The following is a 22,568-nucleotide window of genomic DNA, read 5'->3' as shown; positions in this document are numbered from 1 at the left end:
TGTTTATATGCCCAGTGATTCTCGGGCTGCTCTTATTGTCTTCTGTGGACATGTGCGGAGTAATGAAAAGTTTGAGTTCCCCTGACACGTGAATTCCCAGCTGAGGCAGAATAAGCTGATACTCTGCCTTTTGTTTCAGCCCTCATACTGTTAATGTTCTTTTCGTCATGTGGTTAGTGCCACATTTTTCACATTTTTGTGCATTTCGTTGACAATTTCACTGTTTAAAATGGCTCTCCAAACAGTGCTGAAGACTTCCTTGGTTTGGTCTCAGCTCTTCAGCTTCAGATTCGTCCCACCTCTTGCCTTATACTTTTAGGGCAGCACCCATCTATCTGCTCATAGTTCTGGGAATAACAGTCTTATTGAAAAACCCCTGAATTTGTCCCCGTGCTGCTTGTCCACTTACCAGGTTAATGCTTGGCTTTATTAAAGCTTTTAAAAACTCTTTGCAGACTACTTTGGAAGTATCGCTTCCAGAAAGCCACCCCATGCTTGTGCAATCATCCCTTCTAGCCCTTTTGCCCACCTCACTGCTTTGTCCAGAATACCTCTTATTAGTGAATGTATCCATAATTGTCTGGTTACGTGTTTGCCTTCCTGAGTATATTTAACAAGCCTTCACAACCTGAGCCTTATTTATCTTTATGGTATAACCTTACATTGTGCTAGGTAGTTAATGGGACTTATTCTTGTTGTTCAGTCAGTAAGTTGTATCCAACTTGCGACAGCATAGACTGCACCACACCCAACTTCCCTGTCCTTCACTGTCTCCCAGAATTTGCTCAGACTCATGTCCACTGAGTCAATGATGCTGTCTAACCATCTCATCCTGTCATTCCCTTTTCTTGCCCTCAGTCTTTCCCAGCATCAGAGTCTTTTCCAATGAGTCGGCTCTTTGCGTCAGTTGGCCAAATTATCGAAGCTTTAGCTATAGCATCAGTCCTTGCAGTGAATATTCAGGGTTGATTTCCTGTAGAATTGACTGGTTTGATCTTGCTGTCCAAGGGACTCCAGGAGTCTTCCACAGCACTACAATTCAAAAGCATCAATTCTTTGGCACTCAGCCTTTATGGTCTGACTTTCACGTCTGTACATGGCTACTGGAAAAACCATAGCTTTGACTATATGGACCTTTCAATTTATATTTTTTGAATGAATGAATCAAAGTATTGAATAATTAGGAAATATTTCTAAGCAAAAAATACTAAGTGAAATAAAAACTCAGTATTTGATTTTGGAGAGAGGTTAGCCATGGAAATGGCTCTCCAGAATAGCTTTTTCTCAGTTGATGTGATACCGGAAAAGCAATTCATTAGGGAAGCTGTGCTTCACTCCTTTGGAAGTTAGAAATCCATTTTTTAAAAAAAATATATACTTCTGTAGGGCTTGGTTTTAATTTTTTATTTAGTTGAGTCCCAGTTTGGAGAAATATTTTGTTACTGATTGTGATTCTCCTACAGATGACCAGAATTCAATGTTCTTAGAATCTAGCATCCCACCAGCTGTTTAAGCCCCCTCACCCAGTGTGTATTTTTAAAAATGCATGTCCAATAACATTAAAACAAGCAGTGAAAGATTTTTTTCCACTCTCTGAGTTTCAGTCAGAATCTGTATTATTTTTCTCATAAAATCACAGAAATGTCAGTAAAACATTGACTTACACCAGAACCTTATTTTTTTAAAGCATCCATCATTCATAATTTGTTATGTGGGGAGCCATCTACTTTTTTCTAAAGATTGGGCAGTTGCATTGGATTGTCTCCTCTGCCTTCTTAGCACAACCAGAATATCACAAAAGAGGAATGAACCTAAAACTACACTGATGTATCAGGTATCTTTCCTGTATTACTTTAACACATGTTCATGAATCATACATCCAAATTTCTACTACAGTTTCTCTCATTGGTCTTTCTCAGCTCTTTATATTGTGAATCTTTATAATAATTGAAGATTACTTAGTCTTTTATATAAACTATGTATATTTAGTATCTAGTTAATAAGAATTGCCTTTTTAATCTCACAGCATTTCAAGAATCTAACTCAAAACTGTTGTCTTTTTCCCTCTTTGTAACACTTTGAAAAGAACTTAAAATTTGATTGTGCTTCTTGCAGTTTTTTTTTTTTCTCACATAGAAGCAGAAGGCTGTGTAGGTGCCTTGTAAACGGCTGTCTTGTGACATCCCTAACAACTTAAAGCAATCCTGCTAAAAAAGATCTCTGAGTTCCAACTTTGAAATAGTCTCAAAAGAAAAAGTCAACAAGAAAGAAAACAACCACTTGGCTACATTAGCCAGTGAGTTTCCTTCTTGATTAGAGGAGCTGAGTATTTTTTTTTTTTCTTTGTCTTCATGTTACCTGAGATTGTGTTGACTACAACAGCTCATTTATCTTTTGCCATTAAAAAACTTAATGGGTGTTGCTAAGTGGGTATTGTTTACTGGGTGTTGCTAATAGTGCCAGTCTTGGGATAGGTTGAGTGGAGTTTAGTTATTGTTCTTTTTTCTTGTCAACTCAGAGTATCTTTTTTTTTTTTTTTTTTGAGACAACCAGAAACTTAGAGGGCAAGTATTTCATGGTGGAAAGATGCTGTTTGCATGGCAGAAATTCCCAGTAATGACCAGGAGTTTTATGGGCTTCATTTTCTCATTTTTCTCAGATTAAATAAGATTACCTCTAGAGTCTGTTTTAGTTCTAAAATACTGGAATGCAATAACCAAAATACTTTGGTAAAGATTTTGTTATTCAGTTGCTCAGTCGTGTCCAGTGCTTTGTGACCTCCTGGACTGCAGCATTCCAGATTCCCCTGTCCTTCACTAGCTCCTGGAGTTTTCTCAGAAACTCATGTCCACTGAGTTGATGATACCATTCTTCTCATCCTCTGTTACCCACTTCTCCTGCCCTCAATCTTTCCCAGCAATAGGGTCTTTTCTAATGAGTCAGCTCTTTGCATCAGGTGGCAGAAGTATTGGAGCTTCAGCCTCAGCATCAGTCCTTCCAATGAATATTTAGGGTTGATTTGCTTTAGGATTGATGGTTTGAAAAGCTTACATAGAGGAATTGGGGCTTTCCGGTATCATTCTGCACTGTGGCACATCCCTGCTCTTCCTGTGCCGTGCTCCCTACTTGAACTGCGGCTGGTACAGGGGCTTATTCTCCCTGTAGCTTCATCTTAGCTAAACACTGGCTACTGCAAGGAGGTACCTTGTCTTTGGAAGTCTCAGGCTTTGAGTGCCACTTCGAGTCTTTCCTTTCTGAAATATTACATAGGTTCTTGCCAAATAAGTCATTTTTGCCTAGTGTTTGAATGGTTTTAAGGACTGAATGCCTTTCCCCAAATTCACATGTTGAAATCCTAACCCCCCTCATGGAAATAGAGCCTCAAAAGAAGTAGTTAAGGTTAAATGAATTCACGGGGCTGGGGCCCTGATCCGAGAGGATTAGCTTCTGTATAGGAAGAGACACTAGAGAACTTGCTTACTCTCTTCATGCGTTGAGGAAAGGGTTTGTGAGCACACAGCATTTACTGTCCAGGAAGAGACCTCTCATTAGAAACCTAATCAACTGGCACCTTGATCATGGTCTAGAGTTGTGAAAAAATGAACATCGTTTAAGCCACTTGAATATATCCATGTTCAGTATTTTGTCATGGTAGCCTGAGCTGATTAGTACAGATGGCAGGAATTTAGGATATCTTAGGCTTTAATGTTGTAAGTAGGTAAGGCAAGTAGGTATTAATGGGTGTGGGTATGTTGGGGTGGGGTTTAGAAAAAGTATATAAAAATGTTCACTGTGGCACAAGGTATCTGTGGTACCACTTAAAGTCCCCACAGCAAAGGTTGCCCATTCTTTCATGAATCTATGTGGCTAGAGCCCTGAACCTCCCACTACTGTTTCTTTCCAGCAAACACTTGCCTTATGTGAAGTTCATAAACTATGCCATACTCACTGTCTCCTTCTGTCATTTTCTATTCTTCTGGCCATACCCGCGTGTTCACATAGGGGCTTCAGGGTCTCAGTCACAGTCTTTTCTCTCATCTCCACTGCTGTCATCACCAGAGACAACTTAACTGCACCTGAGAATGTCACCTGAGCAACCCAGGCTGAAAGTTCTTTAGCCTTTTCAAATTTTAACATTTCCATTTCATATCAGCATCCTATCTGGATGGTCATGGGCTGTGCCTAATTTATCATTTGAAAATGCACTCTTTCTTATTTATCTAGCTTTTTTCATTTCTTTTTTTTCTACCTTACTTTTTCTCTTCCTTCATTAAAACCTCCAGAACTTGGACCTCTTTTGTGTCCAAATGTCCTTCTTCTGGCCTGTTACTTTTATCTAGCTTAGACTCTGGCATGCCACCTCAGGCCCTCCAACCAGCATCCTCACCTACTGGCCACCTCTGTTTTTCTCCCACCATCATCCAGCCAATCCTTAGGCTTCAATATATCCAATTCCATCTCATCCACTCCTGCCTCTGGGGCTGACCCTGTTGGGGGATACAATTTTGCTAGTTAATGCTCCTACAGTCTCATAGTCTCCAATGTAGCTTGGCCTTTAAGAGCAGTTTAACAACTAGCTAACTCACAAGAAAGCCCTGAAATGTTTGCTGCCTCCCATGGTATAGATAAGCTCTCCACAGTCAATTTTAGGTTACTAATATGATGTCACTAAGTGTAGAGCTGGGAAGAGAGGCTAACAGTTGACTCTCTGGTATCAGTCAGACGTAGCACACCAATGGATCATTCAAGAACACTGCCTGAATAGATCTGACATTCTGGTTTGGAAATGACTCTTATTTGAGTATGACCAGAATGAATTTAGGGTTCTGGGTTACCAGTGGTCTACTACTGACTCCTGGGATTGAGCATGTGGAATTATGCTTTGATTTGCTATATGTTTTGACCATGGTACTGGCTCTGGTCTACAGTACCCCAGGGCAGTGAGCATGTTTTTAAACATTCTTTACTCTGCATACCCTTCTTCCACTGATACCAGAGTGGTTACTCCATTTCTTAGGCTCAGGCAGTTCTCCTAGTTCTCCTGACTGCACTGTGCCTCTTTTCTTTGAAGGTTTTCAAGACCATTGCTCTGTGATGCAAATAAGTACATCTAATTGAAGTCCCCTTTTGTCTTTGATTGACATGAGTCACATGACATCATGTCAGATGAAGGACAGATGTCTCTTATGCAGATAAGAAAAAAAAAAGGCAATTTTCCTTACTCTACCCACTTTTGTTGTTGTTTAGTCGATAAGTCAGTAAGTCCTCTTTGTGACCCCAAGGACTGTAGCCCACCAGGCTCCTCTGTCCATGGGATTTGCCAGGCAAGAATACCGGAGTGAGTTGACATTTCCTTCTTCACCCGTGGGTCTCTCATCTATTCTCACAGCTGGTGGTAGGGTGTGAAAGGCAGTAGTGTGGTCAACATTAAAAGAAACCATATTCTTGGAATCCAGCCTAGAGAATTCAAGAGAAGACATGGTTGAAGGTATGTTATTTTATATTTTGGCTATAAAACTCCAAATGATAACTTTAACTTTAGCAAATGATATTTTCCTGTATACAATGAGATGAGCAAGACTTGCATTTGTGGTTATCACCAAAAAGCACAAGAGGGACTTCCCTGGTGGTCCAGTGGCTAAGATTACATGCTCCCATTGCAGGGATCTGGAGATCAATCCCTGGTCGGGGAACTAGATTGCACATGCTGCAACTATGACTCTACATGCCACAGCTAAGACCCAGCACAGCCAGATAAATAAATAAATGAATAATTTTTTAAAAAGGCACAGAGCAACTTTGAGAGAGTCACTGGAAGCCACTCTTCATGGAAACTACAAAGAATGATGCAAGATCATCATCAGTATGTATGTACCATAAATAGTATTTAATGTAACATCATTAAAAAATGGTCTAGAGGAACTGCAGGCAGAGGCAAGAATATCTTTTTGGTTCCCAAGCACTCTGAAGAGCTACATTTTTCTTGTCATGGGAGATATGAAATTAGCCAGTAGTGGTGCATTTGACAATAAAGAACATTAAAAGGTGGTTCCTGGACCTAAAGGCAAGGAGGATATTTATGGACACCGCAAAGAATCATTACATGTGCTGATTGGATAGAAAAATAATATGTAATTACCTCTTCTCTACCCATTATTCTAAATTTTCATTAATATCACTGTACTTCACATGGACCTGTGAATTTTGTAATACCGTTGGAACCTAGCTTCCCCAGTGGCTCACTGGTAAAGAATCTGCCAGTGCAGGAGACACAGGACATGTGGGTTTGATCCCTGGATTGGGAAGAGTCCCTGGAGTAGGAAATGGCAACCCATTCCAGTATTATTGCCTGGGAAATCCCATGAACAGAGAAGCCTGGTGGGCTACTGTCCATGGGGTGGCAAAAGAGTCAGACACGACTTAGTGATGAAAAAACAACAACAATTTATGTAGACAGAGGTCCTTAAGAAACATTTGCTCAAAGGCCTGAACATATAAGGGATTGGCTCTGGTGGAAATGGTTAATAGAAAACAGCATCCCTCAGGGCAAAAGAGATTAGCAAGCTATATGTAAATAAAAGCAAAGTCAGATGGACAGAAGGGTGATGGCAGTCAGGATAAAACTCCTGCTCAATTTTCAGTCAGCCACTTTTCAAATCTGGATTCTGTTTACAAAAGAGTTGGTCAAGGCCTCAGGGAGAAGGTCACTACATCACCATAGTAAGTAGATGATTAATACCAATGATTCTCCAATCATTATTCAAAGGGAATGACAGCCCTTGAGACTGTATTCAGGAGGAATAGGAATACCTGGAATGTCTGTTGGACATAGGGTCCACCTTGGCACTGATAGCTGGAGACAAGCATTATTTTGAGCCCTCTACTAGAGTGGGATCTAGAGGTTTGGGAGTAAAATCTTGCCCTGTGCAGCAGAGAATTAACTGCCTTTTGATAATAGCTGTTAGTGAGCTACTGGTCCTCAGTAGAGATGGAATAGTTGAACATGGGACCCCAAGGAACCATGCATCTCAAAACAGCCATCATGATCTGGATCCGTTGGTCATACTAGGTTATAAAGTCAGGTGGACCCAGTGGTACTCCTTTGTAGGTTGAAAACAATATGTCTGAACCAAACATGAGCAGTACCAAAAAGATTTAAGCAGAATGAATGAGCTGATAACCTACCCTCTACATTACCCATCATGTTTGCACCATTGCCCTTCCTCCAGGGCACACCCATGGCCTTGTGGGAGGACCTGTAAAACAGCTGGAGGAAAGGGGAAAAGCCTCAGCTTGGTTGGTAGACTGGTTGGCATGGTTTGTAGAGGTGAGCTGGATGTGGGCAGCAGCTGAGTTACTGCTCCACTCAAGGTGGCCTTGAAAAACTATGGTGAGGGAAACCCAGTGGGTGGTACATTAGGCCATCCACTTTGTGTGGAAGGAAGTTACACTATCAGGACTAATGGCAGTGATGAGCTGGGCAGAGATGGAAAGGAAAAAGGTTGGGAGACTGGTGACAAGATCTAAGAGTCATATGGGTGGATAAATGGGAGTGGACATGACATATAAAGATCTTCCTTACATTAGCCATGCCCCAGGTAGAATTCACCATGTGAGAAACACCAAACCACGAAGCAGTTAAAATGGCTTGACCATTTGATGTTAGCGTTTTGAGTCAGTGGCCTTCCTAAGGGTAGCACAATTGGCACAAAGATGATGCGGCCACATCAGCAGTGATGAAGGCTGTGATGTGTGGGCTTGCTAGCATGAATTACTACCTACCAAGTTGCATCTGCTTCCTCTGAATGTGCAATAGTACAGAAAACTCTGAGCCACTGGTATGAAACCCTTGCTCTTTAACTGGTGTCTTTCCGATGATCCTTTGTACTCCCAGCTCTGTCCCAGTGTCTGCTTCCCAGAGAACACCACGTTTGATGTTATATCTTTTCCTAGAAGACATTAGCCAAAAATATACCAGGCTTCAACCCGCTATTCCACTCCTGTACACTCCTTTCCCTCTAGCAGTTGATCCTTGCCTCTAATTTTACAGAATCAAATAAAAAGTCCCACCACATTCTATCTTCAAAACTACAAATATTACCCATTCTCATAAGTTACTTTTCTGCAGCCTCACAAGTGGACATGTTCTGATGCTCTCCGTCTCATTGGATACCAGTGCCTCCCTCTGTGTCCTCTCCTTTTGTTCAATATTTCCTCTCTAATAGTAACAATGTCTATTCCCCTTTACTTCCATCCTTCTCTTTCAACTTCACAGCCAAAGTTCATTAAAATTAGTGTATCCTTGCTATCTCTACATGTTTTAATGATCATTAGCTGGAGAAGGCAATGGCACCCCACTCCAGTACTCTTGCCTGGAAAATCCCATGGATGGAGGAGCCTGGTAGGCTGCAGTCCATGGGGTCACACAGAGTCAGACATGACTGAATGATTTCAATTTCACTTTTCACTTTCATGTATCGGAGAAGGAAATGGCAACCCACTCTGGTGTTCTTGCCTGGAGAATCCCAGGGACGGGGGAGCCTGGTGGGCTGCCATCTGTGGGGTCACACAGAGTCGGACACGACTGAAGTGACTTAGCAGCAGCCAGTGTTAGCAAGGATTCTAACTTCAGCTAGGAAGTAAAGATTTGTTCAAATATTACAGAAGCTGTTTAGTGGCTAAGTCATGTCCAACTCTATGTGACCCCCATGGGCTATAGACCACCAGGCTCCTTTGTCCATTGGATTTCCCAGGCAAGAATACTGGAGTGGGTTGCCATTTCCTTCTCCAGAGGATCTTCCTGACCCAGGGATTGAACCTATCTCTCTTGAGTTTCCTGCGTTGGTAGGTAGATTCTTAACCACTTTAGCCACCTGGGAAACTCATTATAGAAGTAAGTACAAAAAAATCTGTTTAACATAGACATATCATTAAATCCAGAATCCCACATGTAGGAACTGAAATTGATAATATGCACAAAAATCTCAACAGAAGAATATTTGTGACAGCAGTATTGATATAGCCTAAAAGTATCTGGAAACCCAAAATGGCCAGAATAGGAAGTTAGCAAAGCAAATTGTGGTATAACCATGTGATGGAATTCTAGGCAGTTGTTAAAAAATATTTAACATGAAATTTAAAGTTATTCTCTTGAAAAGCAAAATACTTGTTATGAAATGACTGTGGTCAGAGTTCTCCAGAGAAACAGAACCAATATCTGAGAAGTCCTATGGTCTGCTATCTATGAGCTGGAGGCCCAGGAAAGCTGATAGTGTAGTTCAAAGGCGTGAGAGGGAGAGTCAGTGATGAAGTTTCCATCTAGGGTCTGGAGGTCCGAGAACCAGGACAGCTGACTGCAGAAAGAGATTGGTGGTTTAGCTGAAATGGTCAAGCTGAGAACACAACTTCCCTTCCTTTGCCTTCCTCAACAAATCGGGTGGGGCCCATCCACATAGGGAAGGGCCATCTGCTGTACTCAGCCCACCCGTGCAAATGCTAATTAATCTCTTCTGGAAACACTCTCATAGACACACATGGAAATAATGTTTAACCAGCTATCTGGGAATCCCTTGGCATAATCAGGTTAACACAGAGTTAACCATGACAAACTTCAACTTCCTGTTTCATCTAGTATGATTTTAATTTTTTTTTTTAAAGAAACTAAAGAGTTTTCAAAATGAATGTGTGTGCCTGCTGAGTTGCTTCAGTTGTGTCCAACTCTGCAACCTTATGGACGATAGCCCACCAGACTCCTCTCTCTGTGGGCATTCTTCAGGTAAGAATGCTGGAGTGGATTGCTGTGCCTTTCTCCAGGGGGCCTTCCCAAGCCAGGGATAGAACCCAGGTCTCTCTTGTCTCCTCCATTGTCAGGTGTCACCTGGGAAGCCGTTCAAAACGAATACTTGGTATCCAGTCTAACAAGACAGGAGATTTTCTCTATTGGTTTTCTATGTAAATCAAACAGTGTGGCCTTTTTGATGAAACCTAAGTTTAAATAAATTTCCAAGCACTGAACTGTGTCCACTGAGCTCTGGGTTAGCAGTGAGAGGCCCAAGTCTAGTGAAGCAACTCTGGGTAGACTGGGCAAGCATATGGTCTAGATATTCTTGATTCGCTGCTTCCACAGATATCCTGCCTGTTCTTCATGAGTAAAGGAAGTTTCTAGTATTTTCCAAGTCTCTGTGTTAAGGACAGAGGAGGAGTGGAGAGGTGGGCCGGGACAACCAAGGAAAGAAGGGTTATGTGAATAATCTGACCCAGAAAATTGACAGATATCACCTCCTCTTTCCAGTTCCCTTCTCTTCCAATATTTTCATTCATTGACACTGACCTCAAGTACATATTGATCTAAGTACTTGACACTAAGGCACATATGACCAACTGGCTTAACCTTCTGTAAAATTTCACTGGTCTCTGTGTTATTAAGATTCACATGCTCTTTTACATTCAGGTCAGCTTCCTCAGTTTTCCTCCTGATGGCTTCAGGGACTCAGTTGCCTTTCCTTTCTTCTTCCTCTTCTCTTAAAAAGAAAACCAACTTTATATTTTCCCTGTATTATTATAATGGCAATACCTGTTCAGTGGAGAAAAATCAGAAAGTACAGAGAAGTACTTATAAACCTATTTTCATTTTGGTTATATATATTTTCCAAACTTTCACTCTGCATGGCTATCTTATGTTTGTGTATAAATGTATGTAGGTACCGTGTCTATTGCATTGGGTAACTCAGCGGTAAAGAATCTGCCTGCCAGTGCAGGAGACAAAGGAGATGTGGGTTTGATCCCTGGGTTGGGAAGATCCCCTGGAGGAAGGCATGGCAACCCATTCCAGTGTTCTTGCCTGGAGAGTCCCGTGAAAAGACAAAACTGGTGGGCTACAGTCCATGGTATTGCAAAGAGTCGGACACGACTGAGTGATGACTGATGATGAATAATGATAGAAACAAACATACGTATACACACATAAATGTACACACACACACACGCATGCATTATAAAATTGACCACAGTCTTATAACTAGCATTTTTTTTTTTTTGCTTTTCAAGAGTAAATTTCATATTACATAATTTTCAAGCACTGCCTAGAACTCCATCATATGGTTATACCACAGTTTGCTTTGTTAAGCTTCTATTTTTGACATTTTGGATTCTCAGATTTTTTTAGGCTATATCAATACTGTTGTGACAAACATTCTTGTATGGAGTTTTGTGTGCATATTGTCAATTTCAGTTCCTACATGTGGCAATGATATGCACAAGTTTGATATAGTTTGTTGTATTTACTTCTACAAGGCTTGAACAAATTTTTTTACTTCCTAGCTGAACTTTAAGAGAATCTTTACTAACACTGGCTGCTGCTGCTGCTGCTAAGTCGCTTCAGTCGTGTCTGACTCTGTGCGACCCCATAGATGGCAGCCCACCAGGCTCCGCCGTCCCTGGGATTCTCCAGGCAAGAACACTGGAGTGGGTTGCCATTTCCTTCTCCAACACTGGCTAATTATCATGAAAAAATACCCAATCTGATAAGTCCCCAGTGGTATCTCTTTTCTTCATTAAAGCTCTGGCCACCCACTCTATATTCAGAGATCAGATTCCCACAGAGAGCTGCAGAGGAGAAGGCAGCCAAACTTTATTGCATACCCACACCTTGCAGGGCACTGTGCTAAGTTCTAAGAAAGCTTATATTCATGCAGCACAGTTCCAGTTATCTTCCTCTTGAGTCTAATGAGAAGGGCTGTAGAGAGACCAATAAACACATCATCATCACCACATAGTGAGTTAAGTATAATAGTGTGAAGATGCTACAGGAGCACTCAGTTGGGAAGTGAGGTCAGCCGTGTTAGGTCTGAGTCTCAATTCAGTGTCTCTGTGTGTGTGTGCGCGTGTGCTTGGTCGCATCTGACTCTTTGCGACCCCATGGATTGTAGCCCACCAGGCTCTTTATCCACGAGATTCTCCAGGCAAGAATACAGGAGTGGGTTGCCATTTCCTCCTCCAGGGGATCTTCCTGACCCAGGGATCGAACCCATATCTCCTGCACTGGCAGGCAGATTCTTTATCACTGAGCCACCTGGGAAGCCCAATTCAGTGTCTGAGTGAAGACAAATCAAGATTAGGAATTAACCAGGCATAAACATGGGTTATCAGACAAGGATAACAGTCAGTGCCAAGACAGGAAGTGTCACATATACAGTGGCCTTGTCGGGAACAGCCAGCAATCTGGCATGAATGCGGCAGTGTGTGTGCCTTGAGGGCACTGCAGTGGATGAGGTTAGAAACAGCATGGCTGTCTGAGCTTAGGATTCTTTTCTTGTGGACATTAGGAAACAGTGGGATGTATTAAGCAGAGAGTCCAGGATTAACCTGTATTTTGGAGAAGTCACTGGAGGCAGTGTGGAAGGTCAGGAGGGGCTAGTGGAAGTAAGGAGGCTGGCTTGGAAGCTGGCAGAGTCCATGCCAGGGAGAGCAGCAGGAGCTCACACAGGAGGAATGTGGATGGAGAGGAGGGAAAATTTTAAAACATAATACCATGTGATAGTAATAGCATTGGGGCTATTTGGCTATTGTGTATGAGATGGACCGTTCTTCCTTGGGTCAAATAGCTGTATTATGGGGCCATTTTAGCTGTAGAATCCCTTTGCTTCCACATTTTCCAATGCTTTCCTTTGTCTGTGGGCTGCTCCCACACAATGACTACATTGTGCTGTTCTGTCACATACTGCAAGAAAAACAACTTCTGTGGAGTTGGAAAAGGGGAGAGAAAGGTGAGTATGATGCTCAAGGAGATGGAGGCATTAGAAAGTATGATTAAGGGACTTCTCTGGTGGTTCAGTGGTTAAGAATTCATCTTCCAATGCAGGGGACACGGGTTTGATCCCTGGTTGGGGAAATAGGATCACTCATGCTGTGGAGCAATTAGCCTATGCTCCACCGCTAAGGAGCCCGTCTCCCTCTGGAGCCCTCGGAGCAGCCAAATAAATAAATACTAAAAAACAAAACCAGAAAAGATTGTGTTACTATATATTGAAAAAAAAAAGTAAGATTAGGCTGGAGTTAGAGTAGCAAATAGATGCTGTAATAAACAGAGGTGATGATTATGTTTATCACCTTGATTGTTATGATGGTTTATGCATCTCTGCAAACTCATCAAATTATATATGTTAATTATGTCCAATTTTTTGGATATCAATTATAATCTTGATAAAGCTGTTTTTAACAAAAACGAACTGCAGAGGATTTGGATAAGGTGAACAAAGATTTGTTTACAAAGTCGGAAATACCAAATCAGGTGCTAACTCTGAATGAATAAAGTGGGAAACTTAGGACAATAAAACGTAACAAATGTGGGAACCTTGTGATAAAAAGTCAGATATGGCCTGAAAATATCAGGAGAGTCAACAAAATTTGGTCACAAATAAGAAACCTCGAGACCGAAGCTTAGGCATGGCTGTTACCACCTGGTACAAGTGTAGGTGTGACATCCCCACAAAGTGTGAAAAAGCATCATGGCTGGAGTAGTTAGGAGCAATATCCTAAAAGACCACAAGGTGGTAATGTCATTTCACAAGTCTGTCTTTTGGCTTGGTTGCTTCCTTTTTTTCTGTTTGTATTTATGCCTTCATGTCTCTGAGTTCCAGTCCTTTTCATCTTTTGGTCATTTTCTGACTTGTGTATCCTCCCCTTAAAATTGTTTCCTCCCTTTCATTATCTCCCTAACTGACCATCATCAGAAGCAATGCAATTTTCCCATTATTCATTGAATAGAATCTTGTTTTGTCCTTAAACAAAATTTGTCATAAAAAACCTGAAACTTATATGAAAATGCACAGAATAGTATAATGAATCCCTATGTACCTATCATATAGCTGCAAAGTTATCAGTTCATAGCCAATCTTATTTTACCCATATCCCCACCCACACTCCCACTTCCCAAGTTACTTTGAAGCAAGCTCTAGTCTCATACCAGATTCTTGGCGTTAAGTATGTCTGTATCTGTCTCTCAAACCTGAGGACACTTAACCAAAACCACAGTGCCAATATCACTCCCCAAATGTTAGTAATTCCTTAATATTACAAAATCCAGTTAATGCTCGCATTTCCAATGCTCCCATGCCAATTATAAAATATAACTTTATAATTTGTCTGTTGGAATCAGTATCCAAATAAATCACACATTGTCATGGCTGCTTTTCTCTTTATACTTTCTCACTGTATGGATTCCTGCTTTATTTCTCTCTTTCTTTTTCAACTCATGATTTGTTTCTTGGGGGAACTAAACTTATTTTTCCTATACCCTCTTATAGTCTAGACTTTTGTGATCACTTTCAATTTTTAAAATGAGTAGTAGAGCATTATGTAATTTTCTACTAAAATTTAAGATGAAGCTAACCACTTGCTTTCTTTGTTCCTGTTACTGAGCATCTATCTGAACGCTGTTGAAAAAAATTACACACAAAAATTACGAATGTGTAATTGGTGGAGCTAGTATACAACCTCAGGTGAATTATCAGTACAGATCAGATCATCTCTTTTTTTGCCTCTAACAAGTTTTCTTTGCATTTCAAGGCTTTACCATCATCCTTAAAATCTAAGGTGGATTCTTTCCATCTTCTGCCTTGTTCTTCACTATTTTTCTGTTATCAAAAATTGATTCTCTTTGTCTTTGCTTTCCAATCTCACTATCCTGAAATAGTTTCTTGCCTAATTCCTAGCAAGGACCACCTCATGGTACTGAGTATGTTTTGTCCTACGCAAAGATCCCCCACTCAAGGGGAAAGGTTGTTAGGCCTGCCAGTGCATGTGCTCTGGTGCAAATTTTAAATGTTTTTTTATCTATTTACTTTTGGCTGGGCTGGGTCTCTGTTGCTGAGCTTGTGGTGATTGGGGGCCACTCTTTGCTTTACGGTGGCTTCTCCTGTCGTGGAGCACAGGCTGTAGGAATGCAGGCTCCAGTAGTCGTGGTATACCGCGTAGTTAACTTTGTAGCATATGGGATCCTCCCCGACCAGGGATGGAACCCATGGATATCCTACTTCATGTTTACGGCTTGAATGCCACTCCTCTGGGGAATCTTCTAGCCTAAGTTGGCTTTTCCATTCTCCATGCTGGATCACCATTCTGTTCTTAACTTTGTAATAGATTTTGACATGTTTTTCTTGGACTTTAAGCCCCAGGTGGAGGTGGGGCAGAAATACTGTCTTCACCATCCATGTGACTCGTGCATTCAATATGATGACTCTAGGACCTACTTCAGAGCTTCACTCAGGGCGAAAGGGAGAACAGTAAGTACAGCCTGGGCTCTGGGACCAAGTCTGACTCATGATCTAACCACTCTCTATTTGAGTGACTTTGGACACATTACAGGCACTCCCGGTGCCTCAGTCTCCAACAAAATCATTGTCAAGATTGGTAGAAATAATGCATATAAATTGCTTCACACGGTGCATGGTTACCATACATGCTCAGTACTGCTAGGTATACCATATGTTTATAAAATGAATGACTTTAGCATAACCTGTATGATCCCCATTTAAATGATTACAGTGTGAGTTTGCAGCCCCCCAGGGAAAAGGAAAAGATCACTTGCCACTGGTTTAGGGGATTCAAAGGGAACAACTCCATAAAGTGTAATTAAGGGAATCTGGGACTACTTTGATAGGACACATACTGTTTTATACCTCCATCTGGGTCTAACCTGTACCCTTTAGTGGGAAATGAAGTCTCCGTGGTACTTTATTTAGGGTGTTCTCAGACCCGTTATGAACTGAGCCATAGTTTGTTTTGAGGAATAAGGGAGGTAGAGGATCTGAGGGAACCATTAATAAGCCCAGCTGCCATTTCACACGCGAGGAGGAGCAGGTTCACAGCACACGCCTCTCAGGGAGAGGAGGGAAAATGTCACGGATTGTACTGGGAAGGTGTCGGAACATTTTGTGCAAATGTGGATATTTGGATGAAATGCCTTTAAGGCCCCAAGATAGCACCACGGGCTGTAAACACACGAGGAAGAAAGAAGACGAAGAGGAGTGTGCCTCTCCATGGCGAATATACAGGCTGTATGCAACTTGGATGGTGCAGGGGTCAGTGAGATAAAAGTGGTAACTAATGAGCTTAAAAACGAACAACAGCATCACAGAGAAGCTACGACTTCTGGAAGCTAATTCACTCTGGATTGGACTTTCATTCTGCTGCGGCTACTGTTGCTTCTGGAGTGATTGAAAGAGACTGAGTTAATGAATTCTGTTTTACAGCCTTGAGGAGGTCTGATACACTTGTAAAAACCTCTGGTACTAATGCAAAGCAGATCTCCTATGGATATTCTAAATATTAATTGGATGTGTTCCATTAGTATGGAGAGTTTCAGGGTGTGTGTTTTCATAGGTTGATTAGGAGATGACTTATGCTGTCATGTGAGGGAAACGGCTGTCAGCATCTCCCCCGGATCTTAGAAAGCTCCTATTAATCACTTGCGTTGATGTTACCCACTGGTGTTCAGTCTGGAAGGATCTGCAAAAGGTTAATCTTTTATAGTTTCTTGGGATTTGGAGGGCAACATTCCGAAAACCTAGTTTTAATTTTGATAAATGAATTTAGCAAGTCGTTAATCCCCGAAAAGGACTGAGATTTACAAGTCAGTCAAGAGCTGATGCTGGCAATTTATCATACACGTGGGATGCTCCAATCACAAAATAAGCCCTTTGACACATTGACTGAGAAGTGATCGAATGCCACGGATGGAGATAAATTTATGACCAGGATGTGCCCCTTCTCTCTGAAGAGCCATATTCTTTCCTCCCTTCATCAAGAGATGTTTGTCGGCAAGCTCACCTGTGCACTGGCCACGCCTCTGTTTTGACCTCTCCCAACGCTTGGTGTATTACTTAAAATAACAAAGGATGGGGGGAGGGGAAGTTTCACTCAATCTTGCCATCAGTCATATTCCTTCTCCTGAACAATTTATCCTGTGAACACAATGACTTTTGTAACTGGCCAAGTTTTCTGTATCCCTTTGACTTCAAGGATATGTAAGGATGAAATTTTACCCTTCCTGGAAACAGCAGATGAAGATACAGTATAGATTGCAGTGTGCTTCTCCCCTAAAGGTTGTTCTTTTTGCATTTTGGCTTTCCTGTCTCTCAGCTATTTTTTCAAAAATCGTATTGTGTATATTTGTGGTAGGTTAGAGGAGGAAGGGCATGTGACTTTTTTTCTGGTTATAATAAATTGTTTTTTCCAAATTAAAGCATTTCTGAGAGCATGCATTTCATTTTAGTTTCTAGAGTTATTTTTGCCACAAAACAAATACTTGCTCAAATGAATTGTTCTCTTTATCATTCTTACTGGGCTTCCCTGGAAGCTCAGCAGGTAAAGAATCCACCTGCAACGCAGGACACCCCAGTTTGATTCCTGGGTCAGAAAGATCCCCTGGAGAAGGGATAGGCTACCCACTCCAGTATTCTTGGGTTTTTCTGGTGGCTCAGATGGTAAAGAATCCACCTGCAGTGTGGGAGACCTGGGTTCGATCCCTGGGTTGGAAAGATCCCCTGAAGGAGGGCTTGACAACCCACTCCAGTATTCTTGCCTGGAGAATCCCCATGGATAAAGGAGTCTGGCAGGCTACAGTCCATAGGGTCCCAAAGAGTCGGACATGACACTAAGCACATCATTATTACTGCCCCCTAAAATCATTCTTCTAAACTGCAGATCTCATCAGTCTAACATTTTTGCTCCTAAAAACCCTCACTTTTCATGGTTTCTAACTGTTGCTAAGATAAGGACCACATTCCATAATTGGTTTAAAATGTCTTAAGTGATTTAACTTTTTTCTTTCATTTTATCCCACTCAATGCCACCTGTCATTCTATGCTTCAGACATCTTAAACAACTTGCGGTTTCCAGCTGTAATTAACGTCCCCAGTCAGTTGAATTTGTATTAAACAAAAGAGAGATTATCCCAGGAGGGCCTGGCTCAATTGGGTATGCTCTTAAAAGAAGTTAGATTTGAAGCATGAGAGAGATATCTCCTGCTGGCTTTGAAAAGTAAGCTGCAAGTTATAGAAATGCCGTGTAGCTAGGACCAGAGGGCAGCGTCTAGAAGCTGAGAATGACCGTGAGCCAGCACTTAGCAAGAATACTGAGAGCTCAGTGGTATAACCACAGCAGCTGAGTTCTGCCAACAATCTGAATGTGCAGGGAAGAGGACTCAGTCACAGCTGAAAGCACAGCTCTTGTCACACTTTGCTTTTTTGCCCTGGCAAGACTCTGAGCAGAGGAGTTGGCCTGTGACTAAGTTCTTGACCCAAAACTGTGAAATAATAAACTTGTTTTAAGCTTCTGTGGGGTTTTTCTTTTTGTAATTTATTATATAGTATTAGGAAACCAAAACTAATACAGAAGTAGAGAGAAAGGATGGAAGGAGGGAGGGAGGGATGGATATCTGGTCATAATTTCCACTAAAGACATACTTAGCTACAATTCGTAAACTTTGAGAAGGCTAATAAAAAAGAACTTCATGAAGTCATGTGTGGTTTTGAAATCTCTAGATTATATTTCATGGATGCTTTACCAAATTTACTAAAGTATAAGCCAGCGTCACCTTTATTTTGGCTTATTTCCTTTAAAGTTGAGAGACATGAAAATCTTAGGATTTTAAGAGTTTACTGATCTCTTTCTATTTTGACTAGCTTTTTTAGATTTTTACTTTCCTATTAGACCTTTTGGGCTTCCCTGGTAGCTCAGATGGTAAAAGAATCCACCTGCAATGCAGGAGACCTGGGTTCAATCCCTGGGTTGGGAAGATGTCCTGGAGGAGGGAGGGCATGGCAACCCACCCAATATTCTTGCCTGGAGAATCCCCACGGACACTGGAGCCAGGTGGGCTGCAGTCCATAGGGTTGCAAAGAGTCGGACAGGACTGAGCGACTAAGCACAGCACACATTAGGCTTTTTAGCATTCTGCATTTGACCTAAAATCTTTAATTTGCATGTTGTATCATATATAAAACAGTATGTGTCCAGTTTTATAAATATAAAGAAATATTCATATATCAGTTCAGTTGCTCAGTTGTGTTTGACTCTTTGTGACCCCATGGACTGCAGCATGTCAGGCTTCCTGTCCATCACCAACTCCTAGAGCTTGCTCAAACTCATGTCCACTGAGTTGGTGATGCCATCCAACCATCTCATCCTCTGTTGTCCCTTTCTCCTCCTTCCTTCAAGTTTTCCCAGAATCAGGGTCTTTTCCAATGAGTCAGTTCTTTGTATCAGGAGGCCGAAGTATTGGAATACATATATTCGTATATATCACCCAATAAAAAAAAATAGATCATTACCATGACATCTGTGGCTTTTGATATGCTCATTCCAAAATTCATCTTCATCTCTCCACTCCATATACTTTTTTAAAACATAAATTTCCTCACAAGGAGAACTTTGTTTATGACACTATTTTCCTCCCCAAAGATCAAAGCTACCAAATGAAGTGAGCATAACCTCAATAGTTTTTGTCTCTATAATAAAAGATAGAGCTTAGATCTGGATCACTTGGGCCATTCCTCTTATCTCCTCCCACTTCAAAAATCTTGGATTTGTGAATATCCAGCATTCTTTTATTTTTTTAAGTTTTCGTTTTGATGGGGGCCATTTTTAAAGTCTTTATTGAATTTGTTACAATATTGTTTATGTTTTAGTTTTTTGGCTCCGAGGCATGTGGGATCTTAGCTCCCAGACCAGGGGTGGAACCTGTCCCCGCTGTATTTGAAGGTGAAGTCTTAACCACTGGACAGCCAGAAAGTCCCCTAGCATTCTTTTAGATCTGCATTAGGCTCAACACATTTAAGCCTTAGCACAATCTTCTTTGTAGTTTTAGCCTTTTTCCGGAAAAACAGCTTAGTTTGCTTACCATAGCCACTCTGATTCCTGTTATAAGGCTGCTCTCCCCAGGCATACAGAGGATCTTTGCCCTTCTTGTACTGTGTCATTTTGTGAGATTGGTGTTCCCACACTTCTTACAGAAAGTCCGGTGGATTTCAAAAATGTTCACCATGTTCACAAGAGAGCTATTGGCATAGAAAGAAAAACATTTCATAAATTTTATATGTTTAATATTGGAAGGACTGAAGCTAAAGCTGAAACTCCAATACTTTGGCCACCTGATGTAAAGAGCTGACTCATTGGAAAAGATCCTTGTTCTGGGAAAGATTGAAGGCAGGAGGAGAAGGAGGCAACGGAAGATGAGATGGCTGGATGATATCACCAACTCAATGGACATGAGTTTGGGCAAAACTCCGGGAGATGGTGAAGGACAGGGAAGTCTGGTGGGCTGCAGCCCATGTGGTTGCAAAGAGTCGGACATGACTTGGCAACTGAACAATAACAGTAATGTTTTGCTTATCCTTTTAGTATCCTTTATATTATATATAATATATAAAATATATATACATTTAACATCTGTTTTAAATCTTTTCTGCAAATGGTTTTATTATGCATCTTTTTTGCCTTCACTAATTTAAAGATATTTAAAGATATTCTCTTTACTTTTTCCTAAAAGTTTTAAAGTTTTGTTGTTAACATTTAAATTATTTTCTATATGCTTACCAATTTTCCTTGTACCATTTAATGAATGACCCACCCTTTCCCCAGTGATCTATAAGGTCAGATCTGAAATAAATTAGGTTTTCATAAATACCTGATTTCTATTCTATTCTATTGATTTGTTTTTCTATTTCCACACCGGTGCCATACTCTCTTAATTATTATAATTTCTTTTCAAACTTTTCCTATGTGTTAAAGCACCTGGTTCTTCCTTTTCAGGAGTCTCTGGGCTATTCTTACCTGTTGACATTTACATATGATTTTCTCCCAACATTTTATTATGAAAAGTTCCAAAAATGAAAAGAAGTTGAAAGAGCTTTGTAGCAAACAAACACTCATAAACACACTGCTTCAGTTCAGTTCAGTTCAGTTCAGTCACTCAGTCGTGTCCAACTCTTTGTGACTCCAGCGACTACAGCACACTAGGCCTCCATGTCTGTCACCAACTCCTAGAGCCTACTCAAACTCATGTCCATTGAGTTGGTGATGCCATCCAACCATCTCATCCTCTGTCATCCCCTTCTCCTCTCACCTTCAACCTTTCCCAGCATCAAGGTCTTTCCAACGAGTTGGTTCTTTGCATCAGGTAGCCAAAGTATTGTATTTTCAGCTTCAGCATCAGTCCTTCCAATGAATACTCAGGACTGATTTCCTTTAGGATGACTGGTTGGATCTCCTTGCAGCTTAAGGGACTATACACTGCTTAGATTCTATAATAAATTTTTGCTATATTGCTTTGTTAAATAACTTTATCTCTCTATCTACCCATCAATCTACATATGAGTAAAAATTAGCTTTTAATGTTCCATAAAACCTATTGAACTATGATTAGAATGAAATTGAATATACAGAATAAGTTAAGGATAACTGATATGGCTACAGTATATTTATGTTCATGTATCCCATGAACATGGTATAGCTCTCATAAGTCATCTTTCATGTAAAGTATTATATTTTTCTTGGAGATTGTGCAAAGATTTTGTTAAATTTATTTATACAACTTTTTTTAATTGTTGATTTTTAAGTGATATCTTTTAAAGTTATATATTGTAAATGTTTATTCCTGGTGTGTAAAAGTACAATTGACTTTTTAATATAGATTTTAAAACTAATAATCCTATATCCAGCTACCTTGTTAAAAATCTCTTAATATTTCTAGCAGTTTAGCTATATATATATATATATATATTTTTTTTTTTTTTTTTTTGGTTTTCTATGTATATAAGTGTTGGGCTTCCCAAGTGGCTCAGGGTAAAAGATCTCCTCACTGCACCTGGGTTCGGAAGATCCCCTGGAGAAGGAAATGGCAACCTACTCAGTATTCTTGCCTGGAGAAGTCCATGGACAGAGGAGCCTGGCAGGTTATAGTCCATGGGGTTGCAAAAGAGTCAGACACAACTTAGGAACAAAACAACAACAGCAACAACAAATGTATATAAGCATATACTGGCTGTTGATTTTCCCTGTTCAGTTCTCATGTTTTTTACATCTTTTCTCTTTATTGTTTTACTGGTTCAAATATCCTGTGTGATGTGAATAGAATTGGTGCTATCAGGGATTTTGCCTTTTTTCTAATTTTAAAGTTAATGCTTTACAGTTTTCATTATTGTGTTGCTGTTTGCTGTGGGTTTTATTTGGGGGTGGGATAACTGTTTTTGTTTGTTAGCAAATTTGAAATTTATTTATTAAAAAATACTTTATGGATGATGTGAATCTTTTAAACTAATTTATTTTTGCTTGTTCTGGTCTTTGTTGTTGCATGGGAGCTTTTCTTTAGTTGGACGAGCAGGGGCTACTTTCCGCTGTGGTGTGAGTTTCTTGTCGTGGTGGCTTCTCTTTAGTTGTGGACCAGTTTGAAGACACGGGCTCAGTAATTGTGGCATATGGCCCTAGTTGCCCTGTGGCACGAGGAATTTTCCCAGATCAGGGATTGAACCCATGTCCCTTACGTTGTCAGGTAGATTCTTAACCACTAG

At 40.7% G+C, this 22,568-nt stretch overlaps 1 pseudogene; it reads right to left on the bottom strand.

Moving 5' to 3' along the window:
* Positions 1–19,492: 19,492 nt before the first annotated feature.
* LOC121819187 (large ribosomal subunit protein eL42-like) lies at positions 19,493–20,044 on the bottom strand (annotated as a pseudogene).
* Positions 20,045–22,568: the final 2,524 nt, after the last annotated feature.

The sequence above is a fragment of the Ovis aries genome, chromosome 3 (genome assembly GCF_016772045.2).
Source record: "Ovis aries strain OAR_USU_Benz2616 breed Rambouillet chromosome 3, ARS-UI_Ramb_v3.0, whole genome shotgun sequence".
Lineage (NCBI taxonomy): Eukaryota > Metazoa > Chordata > Mammalia > Artiodactyla > Bovidae > Ovis > Ovis aries.
Note: the sequence above shows the minus strand (reverse complement) of the source record. Positions and strands in the feature narration are given on the sequence as shown.